Here is a 9,513-nt window from a genome sequence, read left to right on the forward strand (position 1 = left end):
AAAGGCAAAGAAAAGGAGGGTCAAGAGGAATCGCCTGTATATGTAATCATGGGCGGCCCAACTGTTGAGTCAATCAAAAAGGCAAAACAAAAAGGCTCGATTTGTAGGAGCAATACATTTGCCAAAAAAGAGGGGGGAAAATCCCACATGTCTTGAGCCTATAACATTCACAGATGATGACTTGAGCCGGATAGTGGCACTTCACGATGATGCTATCATCATCAAGGTAAGGATAGCCAATCGAGAAGTCCACCAGGTCTTGGTTGACACAGGCTCCTCGGTTGATTTGCTGTCATATGAGGCTTTTAGAAGGTTAAAATTAGTCGATGATCTACTGACCCCCTATGAAACACCACTCTACGGTTTTGCAGGATCTAAAGCAATTGCGGAAGGAACAATCCACCTATATCTAAAGATTAGGACAGCACCCCGGGACACCCTTATTCGGGTCAACTTTATGGTGGTCAAGGACCTACCCGCATATAATGTGATATTAGGACGACCAACTCTAAATGCACTAGAGGCAGTCGTGTCACCCCGGCACATGAAACTCAAGTTTCCAACTTATGCTGGAGTGGGCGAATGCAGTTCTAACCAATCTACCTCCCGACAGTGTTACGTAAATTACTTAAAGCAAAAATGGAGGTCCGAAAGCTGAGGAAGTTCCCTAACTATTGAGGTTTGAGATGACTAGGACGAGGAAAACATGCAAAGGGCAGAACCGGTCGAGAAGCTGCAAAGAATTCAATTAAATCCAGATTTTCCCGAACGAGGAACTTTTATGGGTTCTGAACAACCCAAGGACTTCAAAAGGGAATTGACCGACTTCTTGCGTGACAACTCCGACATCTTCGCTTGGTTGGCAAATGATATGCTCGGCATAGATAGGCAGGTGGCTAAACATAAACTCTGGATTCAGAAGGACGCGATCCCGGTCATCCAAAGAAGAAGAAATTTCTCAACTAAGAAACATGAAGCCATCAGAGTAGAAACAGAGAAACTTGTAAAATCAGGTTTCATCGAACCGATCGAGTGCCTGACCTGGTTGGCAAATGTGGTAATGGTTAAAAAGGCGATTGGGAAATGGAGGATGTGTACTGACTACACAGGTCTAAACAAGGCCTATCCGAAGGACGGCTATCCCTCTTCCCAGAATTGACTTATTGATTGACGCAACGGATGGGCATGAAGTTCTCAGCTTCATGGACGCTTACTCGGGATACAATTAGATCTTCATGAGTCGGGAAGATGAGAAACATACCTCATTCATGATAGACCGGGAAAGTTACTTCTACCGAGTAATGCCATTCGGTTTAAAGAACGCATGTGCAACGTACCAGAGAGCAGTCAACAAAATTTTCCAAGACTAGATCGGAGGAACATGAAGGTATACGTTGATGACATGCTCGTGAAAAGTCTGGTATGGGCTCAGCACTTAGCAGACTTGGAAGAGACATTTGATGTCTTAACGACTTATCAGATGCACCTGAACCCCGAGAAGTGTGCATTTGGGGTTTCATTCGAAAAGTTTCTCGGATTCATGGTTTCTCAAAGGGGGATCGAGGCAAATCCCAAGAAGATCCGGGCCTTGATTGACATGCAAACCCCCAGAACCATACAAGAAATCCAATGCTTGATCAGAAAAGTGGTAGCGCTAAATCGTTCATATCCCGAGCGGGTGAAAAATGTAATTCTTTCTTCAAAGCATTGAAGGCCACACCAAGCTCGGGAGAAATCATGTGGACAGACGAATGCCAGAAAGCATTCAAGGAGCTCAAGCAGTCACTCGAGACAACCCCCATCTTAGTACGGCCTATTACCGGGGGAGTCTAACAATCTACCTTGTTGTATCACCGACCATGGTGAGTGTTGTCTTGGTAAAAGTAGAAACTACACAAAATCCGGTCTATTATGTGAGTCATGTACTCATAGATGCAGAAACAAGATATATGGATATTGACAAACAAGCCTTGGCTTTGTTGGTAGCCTCACGCAAGTTAAGGCCCTACTTCCAAGCACATCCAATTACCGTCCCGACTAATTTCCCGCTCAAGAAAATCCTGCAAAGACCTGACGTAGCTGGGAGAATGGTCGGGTGGGCGGTTGAACTCAGCGAGTACCAGATCTAGTTTAAACCAAGAACGGCCATCAAAGCCCAAGTTTTGGACGACTTCATAGTGGAAAATAGCCTACCGCAAAGTGAAAACTTAGGTTCAACAGCCACTAATGAAGCTGACCTGTGGATATTACATGTGGATGGCTCAAGTAGCAGTTCAGGTTTGGGAGCAGGATTGATCCTTAGAAGCCCGGGAGACACAGTTAACTACGCGCTAAGGTTCAATTTCCCAGCCTCTAACAATGAAACCAAGTACAAAGCCATGCTCGATGGCCTACTAGTGGCCCGAGCACTTTGAGCACTTCGAGCTGGAAGTCAGGAGTGACTCCCAATTAGTTATAAATCAAATCAAAGGGGAGTATAATGCAAAAGATGAGAGAATGGAAAAATATCTGGCAAAGGTAGAACAACTTCAAACACTCTTTGATCGGGTAGTCTTCCAACAGATATCTAGGAAGAAAATGAGAAGGCATATGAACTTTCCTGACTATCCTTGGCCAACTACAAAAGCTTGGATTCAGCAGTTTATATAGAAGAACTAGACTACCCAAGCACACAGGAGGCTGAAATTATGGAAATCGGGAATGATCCCGATTGGACAACCCCTCTGGTATCTTACTTGAAGGATGATATACTCCTGACTAAATCAAAGGAGGCCTAGAAGATTAAGAACCAAGCTTCCCGGTTCACCATTGTGGATGACTAGTTATACAAAAGATCTTTCACCAAGCCTCTCCTGAGATGTGTTGGACCATCCTGGGCAAATTATGCCTTGGCAGAAGTCCATGAAGGTATATGTGGAGCTCACGTGGGAGGGAAAGCATTGGCACAGAAAATACTACGTTCGGGAATTTATTGGCCGACCATGCAAAAAGATGCCCTTGAATACGTCCACAAATGTGAACAATGTCAAAAACATGCTACTAACCTGAAGTGCCCGGCAGTACCTATCTCCCCGATCTTATGCCCGAGTCCTTTAGCTATGTGGGGAATGGACTTAGTCAGAAAACTGTCAAAGGCCTCAAGGAATCCGGAATATCTTGTCGTAGCCATCGACTACTTCACAAAATGGGTTGAGGCTGAACCTCTGGCCTCCATCACAAAAAAAAACAAATGGAAAAATTTTTTGAAGAAAAAATCATCTACAGGTTCGGAATCCCTCGGATTCTGGTGATCGATAACGGCAAACAATTTGAAGGATCGGGATTTAAGTCATTTTGTAACAGGTACCATATTGAACACCGTCATTTTGTAAATCCCTTATGCATTTGAATTATACACAACTCATCACAATACAAGTCAATGCATATATTTAGAAATGTAACCTTACCTGTCGAAGCGTAAAAGATATTGAAATTGCAATCAAACCTCACAATTAACAATTCCAGAGAACCTTAGAGATCACCTATAATAGGGTTATAAAGATATATTAAGAACAGAAGTCAAAACAGAGAAAACTCAGACTAATTGAGCTTTTGTGACCCAGCCAATCGCTTATGGCAGTTGGTTGGGCCAATCAACCACCCTGAGCAACCGCCCCTCTTACAAACAACTTCTCAAGTCTGAAATTCCGGCTTTTGATCACCCATCTTCGATCTGATTTTGGGATGTACTAAATCCGAATTTCATTCTTAACATGATTAAAAGTCAATCACAAATCAAAAACCACGAATACTAATGGTTTAGTAATTACATCATCTCTTTCAATAAAGTCAACCCTTGATTTCGGATATGAAAATCCATTTTTGGGTATGATCTAATCGAGATCATTGATGGAACGATATTAACCATCATAATTCACCATCCATAGAATTATGGAAGAAAGTATTCACACTACGTAAAGATGAGAAGTAGATAGAAAGAGTGTGAGATCATCTTACCTCCAATTGATTCGCTAAACGGATCAAGGATAAAAGCTTCTCCGTGAATCAAGAGTTTTTTACCTTCAGACTTGTGTTCTCTGCCTCTTAACCATCCACAGCAACCTCCACGAATATAATAATACGAAAATAAGTCATGGTTGGTTATCTATAAAGGCTAAAGCAAAATAGGGTTTAATTCCCTTAAGAAGACTTGGCCGGTCGCTTGGGTGGTTGGTTGGGCCATCAACCGCCTTAAGCAACCGCTTGCTAATACTTTTCATTACTTGGGTGCTTTGCTCATCCGGTTGATCCCCAACACTAACCTAACCCTAGCCAACATGTGGGGTATTCTTACCTTGATCTCGGACATCTTCAATTTCAACTTGACTCCGGCTAGAGATCCACCTTCCCAGTCCATCAGAGTTTCTACTGGATCTCCCTCGGGTTCCCAGTATGGCAGGCTCTTCATCGGCGGAATCCAAATCCATGGGCTTAGGGTATGGATCATGGACTTCATCTAGATAGCCCACAGCTTATTCCGGCTGGATCTTTAGGTACTCAGGCCTACAATACGGATCCCAGGTTAGAATTACCAGTGTTGTTACACCTACAGTTCTAAGTTAGCCCCAACCAACCACTACAACTATGTTCTTGTGTATCCCAACCAATTACCTCAAAATCCTAATACCCTAACTTTCTTCAAGGAGCCTACTTCTAGCCATCTAATTTATTTCAAACTTGAACAATCTCTTATTGCATTATCACGCACACCCTCCAAATCTAAACCAAGACATATCACCCAAAAAAGTATTTGACACCCCATCTCAAAACCCTAACCATTTCAATATACTAAAGTAAATAATTTAATGAGTATCCCACTATCCCCATTCCAAGTAACAACATCTTAACCATCGTATCCACGGGCAATCTTTGACCTTCCACTGCCACTGTTTAACATTGAATCCCAAATCCAACCATACCATTTGAGTTGGTTCTTGAAAGATCATGATACAGTCCTTAGTTGAACCTCTTCAATCTGAGGATGCATCAATGACTCTTCTTTATATAAATTGCAACACTTTCACTTTGTTGGCCTCTTTTTCCTTCAATAACATTTTTCCATTTCATGAACGATATATCACCAATAATATAGGATATTCAAAAAGTAATGTGGTTGACAAGTAAACAATTGGATTTATGGCTACAAGGCAGAAAATTTGGGTAGCCATCGTAGTTGTCATGGTATCTAGCTGACCCAACGCATTGGAGGGGGCTTAGCGTCTAGATGTTGGTGCTACCTAAACAATGCTTTGACAGCTATGGTATCCATCCTTGTTCCAATTTGAAGAATAGCCTCATACATTGGCATATGAACTAGTCCTTCATCTGGATGGACTAGTCTATACCTCTTGCTTGCCCACATAACATAGGGAAAAAGAAGGTTTCGGACCAGCTTTGTAGTATCAATAGACAAGTACTATTCCACTTTCTCATTCTAAGTCAACACTCTTTGGATTCACCACTAAAATGGACCACATATTCTAGATTCTTGTCATATGGTTCTGCCACATTATCAAGATAGTTGATACATTTTTTGAAAACAGAAACTAAGTTTGGGGGAGAAAAGGAATATTAAAATTTGAAATTCAAATAAAGAAACACCAAACATCATTATGAATGCAAACAATCAAAGCGACAATTCCAAGAAAAATGAATTATAACACATTTCATAAACAAAAGAAATGCAGAAATAATGGACATTTGTTATGATTAATTGTTATTTCATTTCAACAAGGCTTAAGAAGATGAAAATTTGTAGAGCAAGAAGAATATCAAAGTGTGATTACATGAATAGTTTGAAAAAAAAAAAAGAATACTGATCTTCATAAATCTGCAGCTGTAGTATGTAATGCCATCGACTAGTATTCGATGTATGTAGTTAACTTCTATTTTCTGTTTTTTGGAAGGAATACTTTCATGAAAACTCTAAATCGATTTTCATTGTTATGGTTATAGTTATTCATTTGAAATAGAACTGATTCATTTGAATGACATTCCATTTTTCTATCTTGTGCATTTATAATTTTAGTTTTTTAGAAGTATTGATAACATGTCAAACCATTTGCTGGTATTGTAATTTAAATTTCCAATCTACCGCTCAAAATCAAGATGTCAACATCCAATGTGAATGATGTGACAAGTTCTTACTTGAAGTTCGGTAACACAAATTACAACTTTGGGAACCTGGTAGCAATCAAGACTTCATTGTCAGCCCGATATCATAATAGGTTATATCAAGAATGTACATCATTTCCGAGAAGATGTAGTTTCTTTCAGTGGTGTGAGCCAATAGGAGAAGTGACAACACACACTTCTTCACGTGGGATGGAACCAAGACAAGAGGACCCACTAATTAATAAACTATTGAAGTAAAAAAAAAAAAAAAGTGAAATGTATGGAGAACATGGCAAAAAATGTTGCATTAGTTAAAGATGTAGTGATAGGAGTATTGTATTATGTGGTGTACTTCTTTACCTATTGGTTCATCTACTTAGTTATATTTTGTTATATTGTTATGGAATGCAAACACTTATCATAGATGTTTTCATCAATTATTTATTTGGACGTCTTTATTGTTTGTCAGCACCTTTAATTGTTATTTATTTATTCTATTGTTAGTAACTTGTATGACACATCATCATTATTTGTATGAATTAGTAGTTTCTGAAAAACATCATCATTATACACTCAAACTGCCAGTTGGAGCCAAGAGAATGCCAAACTTTTTATAGAAATAATGATTGAAGAAGTTAAGGCTTCAAATAGAACACGTCCGCATTCCATAAGTAGGGTGGAAAAACATTTTGGAGAAATTTATAAGCAGGTCAAAGTTAAATTTGGAAATGAAGCAACTGACAAACAAGTTTAACAGACTAAGACAACAATATGCTAGTTTCAAAAAATTACTGGAAACTACGGGATTTGGGTGGAACCCTATCAATAAAACTACCACTATTGACAATGAGTCGTTATGAGAAATTCATATTAAGGTAATTTCAGCTTCTTCTTCTTCTTTTTCCCTTTTTTTTTTTTTTTTGTGGTATTAGTGTTTTATTTGAAACAATATAATATGGATCATAGACCTATGTACTCATTCGTGCAATATTTATGATAGGCTAATCTAGATTGGGCTAAGTTTAAGAGGCATGGCCTTGTTGAGTGGGAAGATTTGTGTACAATTTTTTAAGGTACATATGTTATAGGTAAATAAGCGATAACTCCTGATACTGCACTGTAGCCTACAATAGACTTGAGCAGGGGTATTGATGAGTCTGTGGGTGATGCTAGTTGAGATGAAGATGACATTAACATCAATTCTGATGTAAATTCTACGATGTCACCTACCCCTCAGCTTCATACACCCAGTGGACCCGTCCCTCCTACTGAAAGACATGACAATACTCCAAATGTGAAGAGAAGGAAGAGAAATACCATATACCTAGAATTCAAGTGCAATTCAATCATTCTCAAAAATGTGCTTGGCAAAGCGGGACAAGTATTTAAAAAATACTGTTGATTTAAGTGACACCATAAATATTCTTGTCACAATGAATTTGGATACCCTCATATTAGACAAGACAATCTTATGTGTCAAGTCGGACCCAACATTCAGAGAAGTGCTGATATTCCCCCCTCCGCCAATAGTCAGGCAGATTGCTCTCAATTCAATGTTTGCATTTACCCAGCCACCCTAATGACCCTCAAACTTGAACAATTTGTTGATGATGTTTTTATATTTGTTTTCTCATATATATATATATATATATATATATATATATAAATTTATCTGTGGATGATATTATAAACAATTAAAATAAGATTATGTGTTGGATATATTTATTTTTTGTTATATTGTATAGATTATATGTGTTTTTAAATAGGGTATGGACTATGAAACTTTGGCTATAGATAATATGGATTATGTGTGATTTTTAAGAGGTTATGGAATATGAAAATTTGACTATGAAAATTTGACTATGTATTGTATGCATTATGTGTTTTTTTTAATAGGTTATTATGGACTATGAACATTTGGATATGCATTGTATGGATTATGTGTGCTTTTTAATAGGGTATGGGTTATAAATTTTTGTTATAGATTGTATGGATTGTTATGAATTGGAGTTGGATGTTATCTTCTTTTTTTTATTTGAATAGGGTTGGTGTGATTATTTTTAGGGTTATAGTTATAATATGGATACATTTAATTTTTTGTGGAGTATTTGGGTTTGGAGATGTTGATGGGTCAACCACAACAAGTGACCTGTCTCCCTAAGCCAATACAATATAGCAAACTCACGAGACCAAAACGTGTTGGAGAAATCTTAGAGGGACACGTAGGTTGCGAAGATTCAAGATGGAGCGACATGTGTTCTATAACCTAGAGTTCGAAATGCAACATCGATGATGGTTAGATGATACTAGCTACATTTGTGTAGATGAACAACTTAGGATCTTTTTATGTTTACTTGGTCGTGACTTTAAATATATGGATGTCGCAACATATTTTCAATGTTAACTAGGACAATCATAAGAGTATTCAAGAGAGTATTAAATGCTTTCATGATCTTAAGCAAAGAAAACATAAGGCTTCTTAACATTGATGCAATTCCAACAAAAATCCTAACAAATCCAAAACATTTCCCTTACTTTAAGGTATGATACTTTCATTATTGGATACAATAGTAAGCATTTATATTTTATGCTTGTTATCAATGTCTATTAATAGGTTTTAAAATTTTTATTGTATTAGGATTGTATTGGTGTCATCGATGGCACCCATGTACATGTGGTGGTACCGGCTGAAAGACAAGTATTATATCGTGGAAGGAAAAAAATCATCACATAGAATGTCATGTGTGTGTGTTCCTTTGACAAGAAATTCACGTTTGTCTATTTTGGCTGGGAAGGTTTTGCAAATGATTGCAGCGTTTTTAGACAAGCAGTTACAGACTCGAGTTTATATTTTCATCCTCCTCTTGGTGGTAAATTTAATACAACTAGTTCATCGATTCTTTTTAACCCTTCATCAGATCTAAACTAATGGGACTAACTTTTATTATTTTAATTTATCGTAGGTAAGTATTATATAGTTAATCTACATACCCGACTATGACTAGATTCATGACACCATTCAAGGGTACTAGGTATCATTTGTGAGATTTCAGGGGGTGAGGTTGATGGCTAATGACTGCAGTTGAACTTTTCAACTACAAACACTCTTCAGTAAAGAATGTTATAGAAGAGTGTTTTGGTGCCTAAAGAGCAGATTTTCAATTTTAGCTAAAATGCATTGCGGGTTTATATTACGTCCAGTCAAAATTGTCATTGCTTGTTGTGCTATTCATAACTACATACGCGACGAGCAAGTCATTGACAAAAAGTTTCAAGAGTACGGAGACACACATTGGATACCTGAAGAAGTCATATCAGATCCTTATATTCTCCCTGAAAACACTCAAAATGAAACAAGAC

This window comes from Hakea prostrata, chromosome 8, assembly GCF_041222555.1.
Source record: "Hakea prostrata isolate BN-2017 chromosome 8, UWA_Hpros_2, whole genome shotgun sequence".
Taxonomy (NCBI): Eukaryota; Viridiplantae; Streptophyta; class Magnoliopsida; order Proteales; family Proteaceae; genus Hakea; species Hakea prostrata.